The sequence below is a fragment of the Chanodichthys erythropterus genome, chromosome 12, assembly GCF_024489055.1.
Source record: "Chanodichthys erythropterus isolate Z2021 chromosome 12, ASM2448905v1, whole genome shotgun sequence".
NCBI lineage: Eukaryota > Metazoa > Chordata > Actinopteri > Cypriniformes > Xenocyprididae > Chanodichthys > Chanodichthys erythropterus.
In genome coordinates this window covers 17,532,373-17,555,648 of record NC_090232.1, presented here as the reverse complement: position 1 = coordinate 17,555,648, position 23,276 = coordinate 17,532,373, and the positions used below count along the sequence as shown (strand labels likewise).

Below are 23,276 nucleotides of genomic sequence, written 5' to 3'. Positions count from 1 at the left end.
ATGTGAATAAAAGTCAAAACGGCTTGCCATACAATAGGCAAGCCGTTTTGACTTTTAATCATTCCCAGGATATGAAATTTTGATATCAACAATTCAGTTTTCACTAGTTAAAATGTTAATTCTTGATATCTGGAATTACATTTCTACTAGTAACAATGACAATTGTTGATATCAAGAATTAACATTTCCACTAGTAACAATGTTAATTCTTGATATCAACAATGATGTCATCACTCGCAGAAATATGTATTCTTGATATCAACATTTGAATTTCCACTAGTAAAAACTAGAATTCTTGATATCTGTAATTGTATTTTCACTAGTGAAATGTCACCATAGGCTGCCATTCAAATTCAATTGTTGATATCAAGAATTGAGTTCTTACTAGTTGAAATTTCAATTTCACATATCAGAAATACAATTCTTACTAGTAAAAATGCAAATTTTTAATATCAATAATTCAGTTGTCACTAGTTGAAATGTCAGTTCTTGATATCAACAATTGAATTGCTACTAGTAACAATGTTCATTTTTGATATCAATATTTTGATTGTCACTAGTGACAATGTTAGTTTCTGATATCATGAATGTGATTGTTACTAGTAAGAAAGCCATTTTACATATCTGAAATTATGTTGATATCAGGAATGCATTTTCAGATATCAAAAATGAACATTTTTACTAGTAGAAATTCAATTGTTGATATCAAGAACTGACATTTCAACTAGTGACAATTGAATTCTTGATATCAAAAATTTGCATTTTTACTAGTAACAATGTAATTATTGATATCAACAAAGAGAGTTGATATCTGAAATTGCTCTTGCAACTAGTGAAAATTCAATTACTGATATCTAGAAACGCAATTTTTACAGGTAAGAATAGCTAAGGTAATGAGCTAATAAATATTACACACTAAAAACTCCTGGGTCAAAAATAACCCATAATGGGTTATTTTTGACCCAAATCCTGGGTTAAAAAGGGACCAACTAATTTCTGGGTTATTTCAACCCAGAAAAATGGGTTATTCTTTTTGACCCAACTTCTGGGTTAAATACCTGACCCAAATTTTGGGTTAAAATAACCCAAAATTGTAGTTAATATAACCCAACTTTTGGGTCAAAAGAACAACCCCAATATCTGGGTTGAAATATCCCAGAAATTAGTAGGTCCCTTTTTAACCAAAGGTCAAAGGTCAAAAATAACCTAACTTGGGTTACTATGCCAGTATGCCTTATTTCAGAAAATAAAACTTCAGAAACTTACACACTTCAAGCACTTTTACATTTTTATTGCATTAAATTAAATTAAACTCTACACACTTGGACCTATTTATCTTAGGTCACACTGTAATAACATTAGACATTAGAAAAAATAGAAAAATAAACAACTCATTTTCTCTCAAACATTTGACAACATTCAATAACTGGATTGAACTTGAGGGACAAGATTTTTGATAGTGTCCTCATCTAAGAGAAGAAATGCCTCCTCATCTATGTCTTCACCTGAAAGACAGAAAACAAGACAACATGAGTATTGTTAATAAGTCGAGACAATTGTGAACCACTCACCAGACACTCTTTGATTATCAAGCTAATAAATAATCACTCTTAAGGGAATGCTGTTGGTTTTTTTTTTTGTTTTGTTTAAAAAAAAAAAAAAAAAAACGTGGCCCAATTTGCTAGTTAACTAATGTGGTTCTTTTGCAGCATTACCCATTTTGTGTGAATGACAGTCTATACTGTCCATCTTTTCTTTCATTAACAAGTGTAATAATGACATTAATGCAAAGGTGAATATCTGGCCCATTATTATGCATAACAGCTTAAAGACAAGGCACAAGTATCTTTTAACTATAAGGGTTATTATAGAGATGCATTCCCCACTGTCAAAGAAGTTGTGACTGTCACAAAATCTTACACTGACACATTTAAGCCATATTCAAGAAAAATATTTAGGTATAGAGAGATGATATGAGGGCAGTTAAAGGGATAGTTCACCCAAAAATGAAAATTTGATGTTTATCTGCTTACCCCCAGGGCATCCAAGATGTAGGTGACTTTGTTTCTTCAGTAGAACACAAATGATGATTTTTAACTCCAACCGTTGCAGTCTGTCAGTCTTATAATGCGAATGAATGGTAACACAATTTATAAGAGTCAAAAAATATGCTTAGACAAATCCAAATTAAACCCTGCGGCTTGTGACGACACATTGATGTCCTATGACACGAAACGATCGGTTTGTGCGAGAAACCGAACAGTATTTATATAATTTTTTACCTCTAAAACACCACTATGTCCAACTGCGTTCAGCAATCGCTTAGGTTTCTCACACAAACCGATCGTTTCTTGTCTTAGGACATCAATGTGTCGTCACGCGCCGCAGGGTTCAGTTTGAATTTGTCTAAGCATATTTTTTGACTCTTATAAATTGTGTTACCATTCACTCGCATTATAAGACTGACAGACTGCAACGGTTGGAGTTGAAAATCATCATTTGTGTTCGACTGAAGAAACAAAGTCACCTACATCTTGGATGCCCTGGGGGTAAGCAGATAAACATCATATTTTCATTTTTGGGTGAATTATCCCTTAAAAGAGTAAAACGCTCACCTCTAAAATTCTCTATCAGCCCAGACATCCGCCACTCAGTTAGCTTATCAGCGACAAAGCTGTCCATTTATAATGACCTGAAGAAAACATAGCAATAGAGGTTAGCAACAATTTGAAGACTTGAAACGCTTCTTTAACTCTCACTACTTAAGACAGTAGGGCACTGTATAATATGATAAGCACAGCGCAGCTGGTTAACATAACTATTGTGTAGCCTCGTCGCTCTAGCCGCGGCTAAAGGGGGTCGCACACCGGAAGAGAAGCGTATTTAAAATTCAAACACATTATTCTCTATGAGTGTACACACACCGGCGGCGCCATTCGGCGTCTGTCCGCGGCGCCCAGCAACGGTTCGGGACCTTGTTCAAAATCCTGCAGCGCCACAGAGCGCCATGTACATCGATTTATATTAAATTTACACTTATTTGTCTCAAATCGTCGTTAATGTATATACTGACTTCACCATGTGCTGCAATATAAATTTAGTTTTACATTAATTTACAGAAATCAGCTGCTTGAATGAAAATTGCTGATGTTATTGGATTTTCAGGTGATATTCTCAATTCATTCAGTTAACGGACGCTCTGAGGTAAAGTGTTCAGACTGCAGACTCAGCAACGGTTGTATTTAATTATACAGTACAATCATAACATACTACTGACATTATCTTAATTTCATAATGTCCTAAAACATAACAATATTGCTGGCCATAAACTGAGAAAGTACGCGATACCTTGAGTTGTCCTAGACGCGGCGCAGCGCGGCGCTTCTCGTCCGGTGTTCGACCCCCTTAACGCGGCATGAAGTCGCCACTAGCTGCACTGTGCTTATCGTATTATTACCAGTATTATAACAATGAGATAAGTACAGCACAGTTTATGAAAAATAGAATTTAAAGACCGTGTAAAGTGAATTCAGTCATTTTCTTCTAAACACATTAAATAGATCATACGTTTCTCGATGTGTAAAAAGCACAACCATTTTGACACCTAATTTCATGAACTTATCGTTATTTTTAATCATTCAAATTTGGCTGGGTGGTTAATAACACTTTCTTATTTAGTCTGACAAACTCAAAACACATATTTATTTTGACTTTACACGGACTTTAAACTAGTTAGATGTTGTCGCGATATCCGTGGGCGGCTACGTGCTAACCACAGAATTACCACGGTAAGCCATGGTCATTTTTTCAACAGATGGTGCTAAACTAGCAACGGGGACATGGACACAGAAAAGTTTACGTTACATTGACACTGAAAATACTTGCTTACCTTGAACACGCGATGAAGTTGCACCGAAGAAGCCCAGGCCAAAACGGATCGAGTGCGTTCAAGTTCAAGTGACGGTTGTTTCAAACGACTGTTGTGAGAAAATTCCAGAACAACAGCGAGGGCGGGGGGAAGGGGCGTTAACCCAGAACATGGGTTACTCTTTGAAAAATAACCCAGAAACCTAAACAACCCAGGAATTGGGTCAAAATATTAGCCCTATAACCCAGAAAATGGTTACTCTCTGAAAAAATAACCCATAATTTTAACCCAACACAAATAACCCAGAAAATGGGTTAAAGAAATAACCCAGGAGTTTTTAGAGTGTAATGAGATGTGGTTTTCGCATAATCCTCTGTAAGCCAAAGATGGAGGAAGAACATCCGTCCAGAGAAATGGCTCCTTTATTTTTTCGTTTAGTTAATAAAACATAAAAATTATATTATGGCTTGATTTTTTATTTTTTATTTATTTATTTTTTTGTTAAAAAAAGTAGTTTCATCCTGTTTGTTTTTATTGGCCACGGGGTCCTTCAGAGAATTAAGGGAAAAAAATGAACAAGGCATTCATGTATCATTTATTTTACCATTGACATGAACATAAGAAAAATAACCTCGTGTCGTTTTTCATGTTTATTTTTGTTTTCATTACACTTTCTAATGCATCAATGGACTATTTTTTTATTGTTCCATCCCTGACATTTACATATGGCTCTAATACAGAATGTGTTGTCATCGTGCCCAAATTCGTGCCGGTGTTTCTCTTTGATTAAAGGCCTGTGCATTGTAAAACAGTGTAATGAAATGTTATTGGCTACTGAAAATTTTTAGTGTACATTTTGATGTATTATGTACACCGACACCTTCTCATATGGGATAGCCTAATAATGAGCCGAAATATTTGCACTCTCTGTCCAATGGATGCGTAAATATGGCATGATAGCTACACTGTAATGTGCTAATAACTTGTATTATTTTTATTTATAGTAATATGTTGTCCATTAACTTGAAGTATAGGGCCACATTGGACAAGATGAATGATAAAGTCTTTTTGAACCTCTTTCCTATTCCCGTCGGCCATTTTAATGTCACATTAAATATAACACTGGATAACTCGTCTGATAGTCCAGTTGCATAATATATTTGAATGAAATATGCATCTGGAATGTCTCTCAATTGTAGTGGGTTCGGAGTGGAAGAGACAATGATTTAATAATAATGTAATCTTGCCCATCGGGTTGTCAGCCTGTTATTATTATTGTTGTTGTCGTTGTTATTGTCGTTTTACTTTATAAAATAATGTTTACTTAAAACCTAAAATAACTAATGAATGCTTTATTCGTAAACTTTTTTTTTCTGTTTTGGTAAAGTGCCTCTACTGTTCCATTACATTGTTATCATGAAGTGTTGTTTTGGTGATTGTAGTTTACAGAGCTTTTGCCTGCAAAACAATACGGAATAGAACGGAATTGTGTATGTTATGTTAAAAGAGACCAATAAAAAGGTCTCTTCATTTTAAATGTAGGCCTACAGCAATCATGTCTGGAAACTTGACAAATAATATTTTATTGGGGCATGTAAAAGGGAAAAAACAAAGAAAAAAATTATAGAGAAAAGATTAAGGTTAAAAGATTCCTTATCATATGGCCCCCTCTAGTGGCCAACATTAATATCACAGCCTTAATCTTCCAAGTGAAATGGCTGTTTTGAATTTGATTTTACACTCACCACCAGCATAATAAATTCATAAAACTCAGCATGTGTGGTCATTTATTGTTCTCCATGTTTACAAAGTTTTTATAAGTTTGATATACATGTGTTGGTAATGGGCTGTTCGTGCTCATACAGTAATGAAATGACCAAATATTAATTTAGCACATTCCCAGTGTCCATAGCTGTATCCCTTCTTGACCTTACCCTAAAATATGTGTCTTCTGAGTTAGAAAAAAAGTGCTTCAGAGAATTATTTTAAGCATGCAGTTAAGACAATTTGATGCATTCCACATAGGCATACACAAAAAGTAATTGGCCTAAGATTCATTCTATTTGCCCTATATAAAAATATCATTATTTTATTAATATTTTAAGCCTGTTCTCTTCTTGGATGAGTACAGTTTAAGTACAGAATCCGTGGGAACAGACTGCGAAGCGTGGGCATGGTTTACAAATTTGTGGGTATAGGCGGATCGAAAAACCGATATGGTTTACAAATCTAAGCGCACAGATTGGATATTCCAAGGTACGTTTAATTTTGCACTAAGTGAAATAGCAATAGAATCTATTTGCACTAAGTGATAGAATATAATAGCAATAGAATTACACTAAGTGAAAACAGCACCATTTCTTATATGCTACTTACACTAAGTGAAAAAAGCTAAATATTCTATTTGCCCTATAAAAAAGTATTCTCTTTGCAATAAGTGCACATAGTAGTTAGATGCTACTTATAAATGGTGTCAGATAATATTTGTACATTAGTGTTGTTGTACATTAAACTATATGCAATAATAACAGACAGGGACATGCAGAGAGTTCCTCAGGGGCAGGGGCTCAGATGTAAAAAGGGGCAATATATATATATATATATATATATATATATATATATATATATATATATATATATATATATATATAGGTTATAGCTATATAGGTTAGGCTGAATTTATTTGATCAAAAATACAGAAAAAACAGTAATAATGTGAAATATTTTTACTGTAAAAATAATGGTCTTATGTTTTAATATACTTCAAAATATATTGATTTATGTGAAGCAAAACTGAATTTTTTAGCATCATTACTCCAGTCTTCAGTGTCACATGGTCCTTCAGAAATCATTCTAATATGATGATTTATTATCAATGTTAGAAATAGTTGTGCTGCTTTATATTTTTTATAACCTGTGATACATTTTTTCCAAGATTCTTTGATGAATAAAATGTTAGAAAAGAACAGCATAAATTATAGGAATAAATTATATTTAAAAGTATATTAAAATAGAAAACCATCACTGTAAATTGTAAACATCTTTCACTATATTGCTGTTTTTGATCAAATAAATGCAGGAGGAGTTTATTAAGAGACTTTTTTCATAATGCTGCATAATTATCAAAAATGGTAACATAATAAAGTACTTTCTTTTCATGTCACCATTTCACCAGCCTACACTAATAGGCCTGTAGGTGGCACTTGGGCTTCATTAACTATGATAGTTTCATAAAAGAGTAAACGGTGTATCAATATACATAAATACACTAAATTAATTGAGCGGTATACTTCCATTATTGCATTTTGGTGCTGCATGGTGCAGTGCGTTGTAGTCAGTTTACATCCACTTTGTCAACGATGCAGTTGGACTTATAAAATGCACAAACCGCAGAAATAGGAAGTCTTTTTAATTTCTTAAGTTCGCAAGTTCGACACTTTTTGAATATCTTATTTTTATATCTTAATTTGTATTGAAGATAAATGCCTTTCCAATCTGATGGATGGGAAAAGGAAGTAGAGCGAGTTCGGCAAAAGGCGGATTCGAACCTCTGTCAATTTGCGTCAAAACTATTTTTAACGCGCCTTACCTACACTTCGACAAGCCGTTTTGACTTTTATTCATTCCCAGGATATCAATTGTTGATATCAAGAACTTAATTGTTGATATCAGGAATTACATTTCCACTAGTAAAAACTTAATTCTTACTAGTAAGAATGAAGTTGTTACTAGTAAGAATGTAGTTTTTACTAGTAACAACTTCATTCTTACTAGTAAGAATGTAGTTTTTACTAGTAAGAATGAAGTTGTTACTAGTAAGAATGTAGTTTTTACTAGTAAGAATGAAGTTGTTACTAGTAAGAATGTAGTTTTTACTAGTAAGAATGAAGTTGTTACTAGTAAGAATGTAGTTTTTACTAGTAAGAATGAAGTTGTTACTAGTAAGAATGTAGTTTTTACTAGTAAGAATGAAGTTTTTACTAGTAAGAATTCAATTCTTGATATCAACAATTGAATTTGAATGGCAGCCTATGGTGACATTTCACTAGTGAAAATACAATTACAGATATCAAGAATTCTAGTTTTTACTAGTGGAAATTCAAATGTTGATATCAAGAATTAACATTGTTACTAGTGGAAATGTAATTCCTGATATCAACAACTGAATTGTTGATATCAAGAATTACATTTCCACTAGTAAAAACTTCATTCTTACTAGTAACAACTTCATTCTTACTAGTAAAAACTTCATTCTTACTAGTAAGAATGAAGTTTTTACTAGTAAGAATTGTATTTCTGATATGTGAAATTGCAATCATGTCATGTTCACTGTGGTTTCACAAGGACATGAGACCTGCAGGTGACAGTTGATTGCCTTAAAACACATTGCAAACAAGTGAAATGTAAAATTTAATTAAGTAAAATGTAAATCTTAATTTTTACAATTCTTATGCACCCCATTAACTTATTACTATTTAGATTCATACACAATATATTCAATTCTAAAACAAAACATGATCATACACACACATTGACTTTTGCACTGGTTTAATGCAATGGATTTATACATTCCTAATAAACTGCATGTCAAGCATTTCGTCTGTCCTTTCCTACATGTTCTTGTAGTCTCTGCTTTGGTTTGCAGTGCTGCACGAGGATGATCCAGTTGGTCAGAGAAAGGAGTATGAATGCATGGTTTGCACTGAAAGAGGAAATATGTTCTAGTGAGCAGGAGCAATCTAAATAACTAAAGATTGTGTGCCAAGTTGTGTGTTAATCATATACAGGTGTATCTGCCCTTTTTCACAAAAAACAACACTGGGAACTTTTATGTTTATTGAAGGTTTATTAAAAATAAGGAGCAAGGAAAAGCTTGCAAAATCCAAGGAGCAGAGACGGTGAGGGTACAGCGAGATTGCATGGAGTCTTCAGGATCTGAATCCCCTTTGTGCTTGTATTGAAAGCAAGATAAAAGGAGACATAACAGGACAAATTAAATATAGTAGTAGTATATAATACAGTTTTGGTATTTAGTATGATTTCCCATTTAGCCTAGTATAATATATATATATATATATATAGTGCTGCTTTTAAGCATTGTTTTTTTTTAATAAACTTCCCTCTCCCCATCAATCCAAAAATCAGCCGAGCTGACACATATAGACAGTAATACATTGTGATTCTGTTGACTGTCTATATGTGTCAGCTCGGCTGATTTTTGGATTGATGGGGAGAGGGAAGTTTATAAAAAAACAAAAGTATACTACAGTATTTATTACAGTATCAGTTCACTATACTGCAGTATGCTGTAGCATTCATTAACAAAGTGTTGTAAATACTATAGGCTAATATAGACAGTATTCTACAATTTACTATAGTATGGTTCAAAAACACAATAGACTACTATTTACTTTAGTATTTTTTTTTCACCTGGGTTGTATATTTAATAAGGAATTCTAATTTTACCACTTTCACCCACCACAAGCCCCAAAGTTATATAATCCCGTTGTGAAGACTTTTTCTCTAATTACACGACGACGAATAAAGCTGTTTTAATCTATTATCTAATCTACTATCATATAACTTCCCCTGAAACTATTTATTTAGTGAGCAATGTCAGCTATCATGCTTTAATACACAAGTTAATTTGATTCAGATGTACTGATGATATAAAATCTTATTTAAACGGCTTACCTTTTAAAAGTGCATCACAAACGGTCTGTTCTGCTGTAACTCTATGGCGCGGCTGCTACCGATGATGTAGGCCTAACCGTAAAACAAGGAAAATAAATGCCTGGTTTCAATTTTTTGGTTTTGCATTTGCATTGTATGGTCTGAAAACTGAATTGTGAAGCGTTTAATTTGCCTAAAAACCTCCTTTGCCATTGCCAGTTTGTCCACAGTTCTGAGCACATAAAAACATCACGCTCTTATTTGAATATTAACAAGCAGTCGTCATTACTATGCACATATCCGAAAAGGAATTTATTATTATGCACATATCCTAAACGGAATTCATGATATCTGCAATAAGAATTTTTACTAGTGAAAATTAAATTTTAACATGTAAGAATTAAGTTACAGATAACAAGAAGTATGTTTTTTACTAGTTGTGATTTCATTTTTGATATCATAAATGTATTTCTGCGAGTGATGACGTCATTGTTGATATCAAGAAGCGTAATTCCTGATATCAACAATCAGCATTTCCACTAGTGAAAATTGCATTTCTGATATCAAGAATTGAATTGTTGATATCAACAATTCATGTTTTTAAATGTTAAAAGGGCGACAAAACCATTACAGATATCAAGAATTGAGTTCTTACTAGTTGAAATTCCAATTTCACATATCAGAAATAAATTCTTACTAGTAAAAATGCTAATTTTTGATATCATTAATTACTTTGTTACTAGTGCAAAATCTATTCTTGATATCAACAATTGAATTGCTACTAGTAACAATGTTCATTTTTGATATCAATAATTTGATTGTCACTAGTGACAATGTTAGTTTCTGATATCATGAATGTGATTGTTACTAGTAAGAAAGCCATTTTACATATCTGAAATTATGTTGATATCAGAAATACATTTTCAGATATCAAAAATGAACATTTTTACTAGTAGCAATTCAATTGTTGATATCAAGAACTGACATTTCAACTAGTGACAATTGAGTTCTTGATATCAACAATTTGCATTTTACTAGTAGCAATGTAATTATTGATATCAAAAATTACTATTTTTACTAGTAAGAACTGCATTTCTGATATGAGAAATTGGAATTTCAACTAGTAAGAACTCAATTTTTGATATCAACAATTGAATTTGAATGGCAGCCTATGGTGACATTTCACTAGTGAAAATACAATTACAGATATCAAGAATTCTAGTTTTTACTAGTGGAAATTCAAAAGTTGATATCAAGAATGAACATTGTTACTAGTGGAAATGTAATTCCTGATATCAACAACTGAATTGATGATATCAAGAATTAAATTGTTGATATCAAGAAGTAACATTACTAGTGGAAATGTAATTCCTGATATCAAGAACTGAATTGTTGATATCAAGAATTCATATCCTGAGATGTGAATAAAAGTCAAAACGGCTTGCCATAATTTTACATATCTGAAATTATGTTGATATCAGAAATACATTTTCAGATATCAAAAATGAACATTTTTACTAGTAGCAATTCAATTGTTGATATCAAGAACTGACATTTCAACTAGTGACAATTGAGTTCTTGATATCAACAATTTGCATTTTACTAGTAGCAATGTAATTATTGATATCAAAAATTACTATTTTTACTAGTAAGAACTGCATTTCTGATATGAGAAATTGGAATTTCAACTAGTAAGAACTAAATTTTTGATATCAACAATTGAATTTGAATGGCACCCTATGGTGACATTTCACTAGTGAAAATACAATTACAGATATCAAGAATTCTAGTTTTTACTAGTGGAAATTCAAAAGTTGATATCAAGAATGAACATTGTTACTAGTGGAAATGTAATTCCTGATATCAACAACTGAATTGATGATATCAAGAATTAAATTGTTGATATCAAGAAGTAACATTGTTACTAGTGGAAATGTAATTCCTGATATCAAGAACTGAATTGTTGATATCAAGAATTCATATCCTGAGATGTGAATAAAAGTCAAAATGGCTTGCCATAGATCATTGTTGATATCAAGAATTAACATTGTTACTAGTGGAAATGTTAATTCTTGATATCAACAATTGTCATTGTTACTAGTAGAAATGTAATTCCAGATATCAAGAATTAACATTTTAACTAGTGAAAACTGAATTGTTGATATCAAAATTTCATATCCTGGGAATGATTAAAAGTCAAAACGGCTTGCCTATTATGGCAAGCCGTTTTGACTTTTATTCACATCTCAGGATATGAATTCTTGATATCAACAATTCAGTTGTTGATATCAGGAATTACATTTCCACTAGTAACAATGTTACTTCTTGATATCAACAATTTAATTCTTGATATCATCAATTCAGTTGTTGATATCAGGAATTACATTTCCACTAGTAACAATGTTCATTCTTGATATCAACTTTTGAATTTCCACTAGTAAAAACTAGAATTCTTGATATCTGTAATTGTATTTTCACTAGTGAAATGTCACCATAGGCTGCCATTCAAATTCAATTGTTGATATCAAAAATTGAGTTCTTACTAGTTGAAATTCCAATTTCTCATATCAGAAATGCAGTTCTTACTAGTAAAAATAGTAATTTTTGATATCAATAATTACATTGCTACTAGTAAAATGCAAATTGTTGATATCAAGAACTCAATTGTCACTAGTTGAAATGTCAGTTCTTGATATCAACAATTGAATTGCTACTAGTAAAAATGTTCATTTTTGATATCTGAAAATGTATTTCTGATATCAACATAATTTCAGATATGTAAAATGGCTTTCTTACTAGTAACAATCACATTCATGATATCAGAAACTAACATTGTCACTAGTGACAATCAAATTATTGATATCAAAAATGAACATTGTTACTAGTAGCAATTCAATTGTTGATATCAATAATAGATTTTGCACTAGTAACAAAGTAATTAATGATATCAAAAATTAGCATTTTTACTAGTAAGAATTTATTTCTGATATGTGAAATTGGAATTTCAACTAGTAAGAACTCAATTCTTGATATCTGTAATGGTTTTGTCGCCCTTTTAACATTTAAAAACATGAATTGTTGATATCAACAATTCAATTCTTGATATCAGAAATGCAATTTTCACTAGTGGAAATGCTGATTGTTGATATCAGGAATTACGCTTCTTGATATCAACAATGACGTCATCACTCGCAGAAATACATTTATGATATCAAAAATGAAATCACAACTAGTAAAAAACATACTTCTTGTTATCTGTAACTTAATTCTTACATGTTAAAATTTAATTTTCACTAGTAAAAATTCTTATTGCAGATATCATGAATTCCGTTTAGGATATGTGCATAATAATGAATTCCTTTTCGGATATGTGCATAGTAATGACGACTGCTTGTTAATATTCAAATAAGAGCGTGATGTTTTTACGTGCTCAGAACTGTGGTGAACTGTGGACAAACTGGCAATGGCAAAGGAGGTTTTTAGGCAAATTAAACGCTTCACAATTCAGTTTTCAGACCATACAATGCAAATGCAAAACCAAAAAATTGAAACCAGGCATTTATTTTCCTTGTTTTACGGTTAGGCCTACATCATCGGTAGCAGCCGCGCCATAGAGTTACAGCAGAACAGACCGTTTGTGATGCACTTTTAAAAGGTAAGCCGTTTAAATAAGATTTTATATCATCAGTACATCTGAATCAAATTAACTTGTGTATTAAAGCATGATAGCTGATATTGCTCACTAAATAAATAGTTTCAGGGGAAGTTATATGATAGTAGATTAGATAATAGATTAAAACAGCTTTATTCGTCGTCGTGTAATTAGAGAAAAAGTCTTCTCAACGGGATTATATAACTTTGGGGCTTGTGGTGGGTGAAAGTGGTAAAATTAGAATTCCTTATTAAATATACAACCCAGGTGAAAAAAATACTAAAGTAAAGAGTAGTCTATTGTGTTTTTGAACCATACTATAGTAAATTGTAGAATACTGTCTATATTAGCCTATAGTATTTACAACACTTTGTTAATGAATGCTACAGCATACTGCAGTATAGTGAACTGATACTGTAATAAATACTGTAGTATACTTTTTTTTTTTAATAAACTTCCCTCTCCCCATCAATCCAAAAATCAGCCGAGCTGACACATATAGACAGTCAACAGAATCACAATGTATTACTGTCTATATGTGTCAGCTCCGCTGATTTTTGGATTGATGGGGAGAGGGAAGTTTATTAAAAAAAAAAAACAATGCTTAAAAGCAGCACTATATATATATATATATATATATATATATATATATATATATATATATATTATACTAGGCTAAATGGGAAATCATACTAAATACCAAAACTGTATTATATACTACTACTATATTTAATTTGTCCTGTTATGTCTCCTTTTATCTTGCTTTCAATACAAGCACAAAGGGGATTCAGATCCTGAAGACTCCATGCAATCTCGCTGTACCCTCACCGTCTCTGCTCCTTGGATTTTGCAAGCTTTTCCTTGCTCCTTATTTTTAATAAACCTTCAATAAACATAAAAGTTCCCAGTGTTGTTTTTTGTGAAAAAGGGCAGATACACCTGTATATGATTAACACACAACTTGGCACACAATCTTTAGTTATTTAGATTGCTCCTGCTCACTAGAACATATTTCCTCTTTCAGTGCAAACCATGCATTCATACTCCTTTCTCTGACCAACTGGATCATCCTCGTGCAGCACTGCAAACCAAAGCAGAGACTACAAGAACATGTAGGAAAGGACAGACGAAATGCTTGACATGCAGTTTATTAGGAATGTATAAATCCATTGCATTAAACCAGTGCAAAAGTCAATGTGTGTGTATGATCATGTTTTGTTTTAGAATTGAATATATTGTGTATGAATCTAAATAGTAATAAGTTAATGGGGTGCATAAGAATTGTAAAAATTAAGATCATTTACATTTTACTTAATTAAATTTTACATTTCACTTGTTTGCAATGTGTTTTAAGGCAATCAACTGTCACCTGCAGGTCTCATGTCCTTGTGAAACCACAGTGAACATGACATGATTGCAATTTCACATATCAGAAATACAATTCTTACTAGTAAAAACTTCATTCTTACTAGTAAGAATGAAGTTTTTACTAGTAAGAATGAAGTTGTTACTAGTAAGAATGAAGTTTTTACTAGTGGAAATGTAATTCTTGATATCATCAATTCAGTTGTTGATATCAGGAATTACATTTCCACTAGTAACAATGTTCATTCTTGATATCAATATTTGAATTTCCACTAGTAAAAACTAGAATTCTTGATATCTGTAATTGTATTTTCACTAGTGAAATGTCACCATAGGCTGCCATTCAAATTCAATTGTTGATATCAAGAATTGAATTCTTACTAGTTGAAATTCCAATTTCACATATCAGAAATACAATTCTTACTAGTAAAAACTTCATTCTTACTAGTAACAACTTCATTCTTACTAGTAAAAACTACATTCTTACTAGTAACAACTACATTCTTACTAGTAACAACTACATTCTTACTAGTAACAACTACATTCTTACTAGTAAAAACTACATTCTTACTAGTAACAACTTCATTCTTACTAGTAACAACTACATTCTTACTAGTAACAACTACATTCTTACTAGTAAAAACTACATTCTTACTAGTAACAACTACATTCTTACTAGTAAAAACTACATTCTTACTAGTAACAACTTCATTCTTACTAGTAACAACTACATTCTTACTAGTAACAACTTCATTCTTACTAGTAAAAACTACATTCTTACTAGTAAGAATGAAGTTGTTACTAGTAAAAACTACATTCTTACTAGTAACAACTTCATTCTTACTAGTAACAACTTCATTCTTACTAGTAAGAATTAAGTTTTTACTAGTGGAAATGTAATTCCTGATATCAACAATTAAGTTCTTGATATCAACAATTGATATCCTGGGAATGAATAAAAGTCAAAACGGCTTGTCGAAGTGTAGGTAAGGCGCGTTAAAAATAGTTTTGACGCAAATTGACAGAGGTTCGAATCCGCCTTTTGCCGAACTCGCTCTACTTCCTTTTCCCATCCATCAGATTGTAAAGGCATTTATCTTCAATACAAATTAAGATATAAAAATAAGATATTCAAAAAGTGTCGAACTTGCGAACTTAAGAAATTAAAAAGACTTCCTATTTCTGCGGTTTGTGCATTTTATAAGTCCAACTGCATCGTTGACAAAGTGGATGTAAACTGACTACAACGCACTGCACCATGCAGCACCAAAATGCAATAATGGAAGTATACCGCTCAATTAATTTAGTGTATTTATGTATATTGATACACCGTTTACTCTTTTATGAAACTATCATAGTTAATGAAGCCCAAGTGCCACCTACAGGCCTATTAGTGTAGGCTGGTGAAATGGTGACATGAAAAGAAAGTACTTTATTATGTTACCATTTTTGATAATTATGCAGCATTATGAAAAAAGTCTCTTAATAAACTCCTCCTGCATTTATTTGATCAAAAACAGCAATATAGTGAAAGATGTTTACAATTTACAGTGATGGTTTTCTATTTTAATATACTTTTAAATATAATTTATTCCTATAATTTATGCTGTTCTTTTCTAACATTTTATTCATCAAAGAATCTTGGAAAAAATGTATCACAGGTTATAAAAAATATAAAGCAGCACAACTATTTCTAACATTGATAATAAATCATCATATTAGAATGATTTCTGAAGGACCATGTGACACTGAAGACTGGAGTAATGATGCTAAAAAATTCAGTTTTGCTTCACATAAATCAATATATTTTGAAGTATATTAAAACAGAAGACCATTATTTTAACAGTAAAAATATTTCACAATATTACTGTTTTTTCTGTATTTTTGATCAAATAAATGCAGCCTAACCTATATAGCTATAACCTATATATATATATATATATATATATATATATATATATATATATATATATATATATATATATATATTGCCCCTTTTTTACATCTGAGCCCCTGCCCCTGAGGAACTCTCTGCATGTCCCTGTCTGTTATTATTGCATATAGTTTAATGTACAACAACACTAATGTACAAATATTATCTGACACCATTTATAAGTAGCATCTAACTACTATGTGCACTTATTGCAAAGAGAATACTTTTTTATAGGGCAAATAGAATATTTAGCTTTTTTCACTTAGTGTAAGTAGCATATAAGAAATGGTGCTGTTTTCACTTAGTGTAATTCTATTGCTATTATATTCTATCACTTAGTGCAAATAGATTCTATTGCTATTTCACTTAGTGCAAAATTAAACGTACCTTGGAATATCCAATCTGTGCGCTTAGATTTGTAAACCATATCGGTTTTTCGATCCGCCTATACCCACAAATTTGTAAACCATGCCCACGCTTCGCAGTCTGTTCCCACGGATTCTGTACTTAAACTGTACTCATCCAAGAAGAGAACAGGCTTAAAATATTAATAAAATAATGATATTTTTATATAGGGCAAATAGAATGAATCTTAGGCCAATTACTTTTTGTGTATGCCTATGTGGAATGCATCAAATTGTCTTAACTGCATGCTTAAAATAATTCTCTGAAGCACTTTTTTTCTAACTCAGAAGACACATATTTTAGGGTAAGGTCAAGAAGGGATACAGCTATGGACACTGGGAATGTGCTAAATTAATATTTGGTCATTTCATTACTGTATGAGCACGAACAGCCCATTACCAACACATGTATATCAAACTTATAAAAACTTTGTAAACATGGAGAACAATAAATGACCACACATGCTGAGTTTTATGAATTTATTATGCTGGTGGTGAGTGTAAAATCAAATTCAAAACAGCCATTTCACTTGGAAGATTAAGGCTGTGATATTAATGTTGGCCACTAGAGGGGGCCATATGATAAGGAATCTTTTAACCTTAATCTTTTCTCTATAATTTTTTTCTTTGTTTTTTCCCTTTTACATGCCCCAATAAAATATTATTTGTCAAGTTTCCAGACATGATTGCTGTAGGCCTACATTTAAAATGAAGAGACCTTTTTATTGGTCTCTTTTAACATAACATACACAATTCCGTTCTATTCCGTATTGTTTTGCAGGCAAAAGCTCTGTAAACTACAATCACCAAAACAACACTTCATGATAACAATGTAATGGAACAGTAGAGGCACTTTACCAAAACAGAAAAAAAAAGTTTACGAATAAAGCATTCATTAGTTATTTTAGGTTTTAAGTAAACATTATTTTATAAAGTAAAACGACAATAACAACGACAACAACAATAATAATAACAGGCTGACAACCCGATGGGCAAGATTACATTATTATTAAATCATTGTCTCTTCCACTCCGAACCCACTACAATTGAGAGACATTCCAGATGCATATTTCATTCAAATATATTATGCAACTGGACTATCAGACGAGTTATCCAGTGTTATATTTAATGTGACATTAAAATGGCCGACGGGAATAGGAAAGAGGTTCAAAAAGACTTTATCATTCATCTTGTCCAATGTGGCCCTATACTTCAAGTTAATGGACAACATATTACTATAAATAAAAATAATACAAGTTATTAGCACATTACAGTGTAGCTATCATGCCATATTTACGCATCCATTGGACAGAGAGTGCAAATATTTCGGCTCATTATTAGGCTATCCCATATGAGAAGGTGTCGGTGTACATAATACATCAAAATGTACACTAAAAATTTTCAGTAGCCAATAACATTTCATTACACTGTTTTACAATGCACAGGCCTTTAATCAAAGAGAAACACCGGCACGAATTTGGGCACGATGACAACACATTCTGTATTAGAGCCATATGTAAATGTCAGGGATGGAACAATAAAAAAATAGTCCATTGATGCATTAGAAAGTGTAATGAAAACAAAAATAAACATGAAAAACGACACGAGGTTATTTTTCTTATGTTCATGTCAATGGTAAAATAAATGATACATGAATGCCTTGTTCATTTTTTTCCCTTAATTCTCTGAAGGACCCCGTGGCCAATAAAAACAAACAGGATGAAACTACTTTTTTTAACAAAAAAATAAATAAATAAAAAATAAAAAATCAAGCCATAATATAATTTTTATGTTTTATTAACTAAACGAAAAAATAAAGGAGCCATTTCTCTGGACGGATGTTCTTCCTCCATCTTTGGCTTACAGAGGATTATGCGAAAACCACATCTCATTAATATTTATTAGCTCATTACCTTAGCTATTCTTACCTGTAAAAATTGCGTTTCTAGATATCAGTAATTGAATTTTCACTAGTTGCAAGAGCAATTTCAGATATCAACTCTCTTTGTTGATATCAATAATTACATTGTTACTAGTAAAAATGCAAATTTTTGATATCAAGAATTCAATTGTCACTAGTTGAAATGTCAGTTCTTGATATCAACAATTGAATTTCTACTAGTAAAAATGTTCATTTTTGATATCTGAAAATGCATTCCTGATATCCACTAGTGACAATGTTAATTTCAGATATGTAAAATGGCTTTCTTACTAGTAACAATCACATTCATGATATCAGAAACTAACATTGTCACTAGTGACAATCAAAATATTGATATCAAAAATGAACATTGTTACTAGTAGCAATTCAATTGTTGATATCAAGAACTGACATTTCAACTAGTGACAACTGAATTATTGATATAAAAAATTCGCATTTTTACTAGTAAGAATTGTATTTCTGATATGTGAAATTGAAATTTCAACTAGTAAGAACTCAATTCTTGATATCAACAATTGAATTTGAATGGCAGCCTATGGTGACATTTCACTAGTGAAAATACAATTACAGATATCAAGAATTCTAGTTTTTACTAGTGGAAATTCAAATGTTGATATCAAGAATACATATTTCTGCGAGTGATGACATCATTGTTGATATCAAGAATTAACATTGTTACTAGTGGAAATGTTAATTCTTGATATCAACAATTGTCATTGTTACTAGTAGAAATGTAATTCCAGATATCAAGAATTAACATTTTAACTAGTGAAAACTGAATTGTTGATATCAAAATTTCATATCCTGGGAATGATTAAAAGTCAAAACGGCTTGCCTATTGCCTTTCCCAGGATATAAATTGCTGATATCAAGAATTCTAGTTTTTACTAGTGGAAAATAATTCTTGATATCAAAAATTAGCATTTTAACTAGTGAAAATTTAATTGTTGATATCAAAAATTAACCTTGTTACTAGTGGAAATGTAATTCTTGATATCAAAAATTGCCATTGTTACTAGTGGAAATGTAATTCCTGATATCAAGAATTAGCATTTTAACTAGTGAAAACTGAATTGTTGATATCAAGAATTCATATCCTGAGAATGAATAAAAGTCAAAACGGCTTGCCATAGCCTATTGCCTTTCCCAGGATATAAATTGCTGATATCAAGAATTCTAGTTTTTACTAGTGGAAAATAATTCTTGATATCAAAAATTAGCATTTTAACTAGTGAAAATTGAATTGTTGATATCAAAAATTAACCTTGTTACTAGTGGAAATGTAATTCTTGATATCAAAAATTGCCATTGTTACTAGTGGAAATGTAATTCCTGATATCAAGAATTAGCATTTTAACTAGTGAAAACTGAATTGTTGATATCAAGAATTCATATCCTGAGAATGAATAAAAGTCAAAACGGCTTGCCATAATTGCAGAGCTCTACAATTCCACTAGAGAGCTCTCTAATTCAATTGTTACTAGTAAAAACTGAATTAGAGAGCTCTCTAATTGTAATTGGTACTAGTAAAAACTGAATTAGAGAGCTCTTTAATTCAATTCTTACTAGTAACAATTCTAATTACAGAGCTCTATAATTGTATTATTACTAGTAAAAACTCCTATTCATGAGATGCAAAACAGATTGCAGATTTCCCGCCTACAAAGGTGCGTTTCAAAATAAAAGCCCTGTGGTTCTAAAGTATCCTGAAATATTTTACAGACTTAGGTAAGATATTAATCATGTTCACATTAAAGCAAAATTAAGATGATGCCTGAGATGAAAGCCTATATTTAGTCGTTGTATTCATTCACCTTTGTATATTGGTAAAGCTAAGAGCCAAGAACACTCCATGTCACTGGACATAATATAGGGTGAAATGCCCTAAGCCACCCAAAGTGTTTTGACAAACTTGATATTAAGGAGTATAAATTCATTTTAAATATTTACAGTGTTTAGTATTGTTATGCAATAATAGAATGATTATCGCGGATATGTAATACAAAATAAACACCTCTAGTTGATTATCAATTTGTGTTAATAATAGGCGATTTGGCGTTGGGATGTGTTGTTTTTTAAATCATGTTGTTGAGTGCTCGTTGTCACTGTTATCAGAGGCGCGTGCAACAGGGTTCTATTCGATACGTTGAAATCACAAAAAACAAAATGCACATAAACGTGTCTCTGCTCTTGATATACAATCACTGATGAAAATATTTGGTTTTAATGAGAAAAAAAAAAATTACACATGGCTGGATTAGAACCGGCAACCTCTTGCACCCTAAACGGAGAAATGGCCACTAGTCCACCAAGACATTCAATTATCAGAGGCGGATCGTCGTATTTATTAACTAATATACATACTCTCGAGACTAACGACATTGTGTTATAGCAGATGTAGGAAAACTATCATATTTGAACACATTTATCATTTTAAAATCATATTATTATTATAATAATAATACAACATACCCCCCCCCCATACACATTCTTGTCCCACCCACTTTGTAAAACAAAGTTACGCCACTGACCCCAGTTGAATATACATAAGGCACGATTAGCATAATGATATGTCGCCGAATACAGAGCTCTGTAATGCAATTGTTACTAGTAAGAATTGCTATTGTAGAGCTCTGTAATTCAATTTGTACTAGTAAGATTGCAATTACAGAGCTCTCTAATTCTAATTGTTACTAGCAAGAACTGAATTATGGAGCTCTGTAACTTAATTCTTACTAGTAACAATTCGATTAGAGAGCTCTGTAATTCAATTAGAGAGCTCTATAATCAAATTGTTACTAGTAACAATTGAATTAGAGAGCTCTATAATTTAATTATTACTAGTAAGAATTGCAATTATGAGCTCTACAATTGAATTCTTACTAGTAACAATTTGATTATAGAGCTCTATAATTCAATTACAGAGCTCTCTAATTCAATTGTTACTAGTAACAATTATGATTAGAGAGCTCTGTAATTCAATTATAGAGCTCTGCAATTACACATATCTTTAATGTGTATTTTTACTAGTAATAAATCAATTAGAGAGCTCTGTAATTCAATTGTTACTAGTAAGAATTCAATTAGAGAGCTCTATAATTGTAATTGTTACTAGTAAGAATTCAATTAGAGAGCTCTATAATTGTAATTGTTACTAGTAAGAATTGAATTAGAGAGCTCTATAATTGTAATTGTTACTAGTAACAATTCAATTAGAGAGCTCTATAATCCCAATTGTTACTAGTAACAATTCAATTAGAGAGCTCTATAATCCCAATTGTTACTAGTAACAATTGAATTACAGAGCTCTATAATTAAAAATGAATGGAAGTCAATGGAGACATATGACTAGTAATAAATTAATTGTAGAGCTCTCTAATTGTAATTGTTACTAGTAACAATTCAATTACAGAGCTCTATAATCATAATTGTTACTAGTAAAAATTGAATTATAGAGCTCTATAATCATAATTGTTACTAGTAAAAATTTAATTATAGAGCTCTATAATTGTAATTGTTACTAGTAAGAATTCAATTAGAGAGCTCTACAATTATAATTGTTACTAGTAAAAATTGAATTATAGAGCTCTGTAATTGTAATTGTTACTAGTACAAATTAAATTATAGAGCTCTTTAATTTAATTGTTACTAGTAAAAATATAATTACGACGAGTAACGCTGGAACGTTTTTATGCTGAAACGGCCTTCCATAGGACCGCTGCAGTGAGAGAACTGCACTCAATGCGCCGCTCAAAACACCGAGCGGCTTTGATCGGAGTCTCTCACTGCAGCGCGAACACGCACAGCCTGGTTTTTAGCCGATGATGAGCGGAAAAAGGTAGAATGACAGAAGTGCTCATGCACCAATTACAACAAAGAATCGCGAGTTTACACAAAAGCATTGGACACACAGTTAAAGGAGAAGATAACAGGACATTATTTTATGGACTTTCGAAGCAAAAACAAGTGGGTATACGCAAATACTGATCCTTAGAAGTCGTAATACGCAAACAGCCCTGAGCAAAAAGTAAGCATACGGCGTATGCGTGCGTATCGCCCCGACTACACCACTGGTCTACTTCAGCTTCCCGTGAGTTGTAGACGCGAGTCCCTCTCTGCTGTGGTGAGATGGACGCTGGCCCAGGTGATGCTCACTGCATGAATAAAGTTTGGTGCTGTGTGTGTTTTTTTAGGGGGGCGGGGGGCAGCAGTGAATGAATAAAGTTTGGTGGGGTGGTGGTTAAAATGTGATTGAAATCTAAAGCAAATAAATAAAGTGCAATAAAATAATTGGCAATAAAATATTTTGGATGTTTTCTTTCCTCTAGTCTGAAAATAGACATGTTATGGAAACAAATTAGGTAAAAATCTCAAAACTGACCACTGCATGATGAAAGTAGTATTGTCTACGGTCTTGCCTTAATCAAATTGTCTAGTAA

The 23,276-nt window shown here is 31.8% G+C and overlaps 1 long non-coding RNA gene across 1 annotated transcript; it reads right to left on the bottom strand.

Moving 5' to 3' along the window:
* Window positions 1-1,171: 1,171 nt before the first annotated feature.
* LOC137032799 (uncharacterized) lies at window positions 1,172-4,168 on the bottom strand. The gene is made up of 3 exons (XR_010896748.1): window positions 3,890-4,168; window positions 2,616-2,692; window positions 1,172-1,505 (listed from the first exon to the last, which is right to left on the bottom strand). It is a non-coding gene; the product is annotated as an uncharacterized lncRNA (long non-coding RNA).
* Between the last annotated feature and the right edge of the window lie 19,108 nt (window positions 4,169-23,276).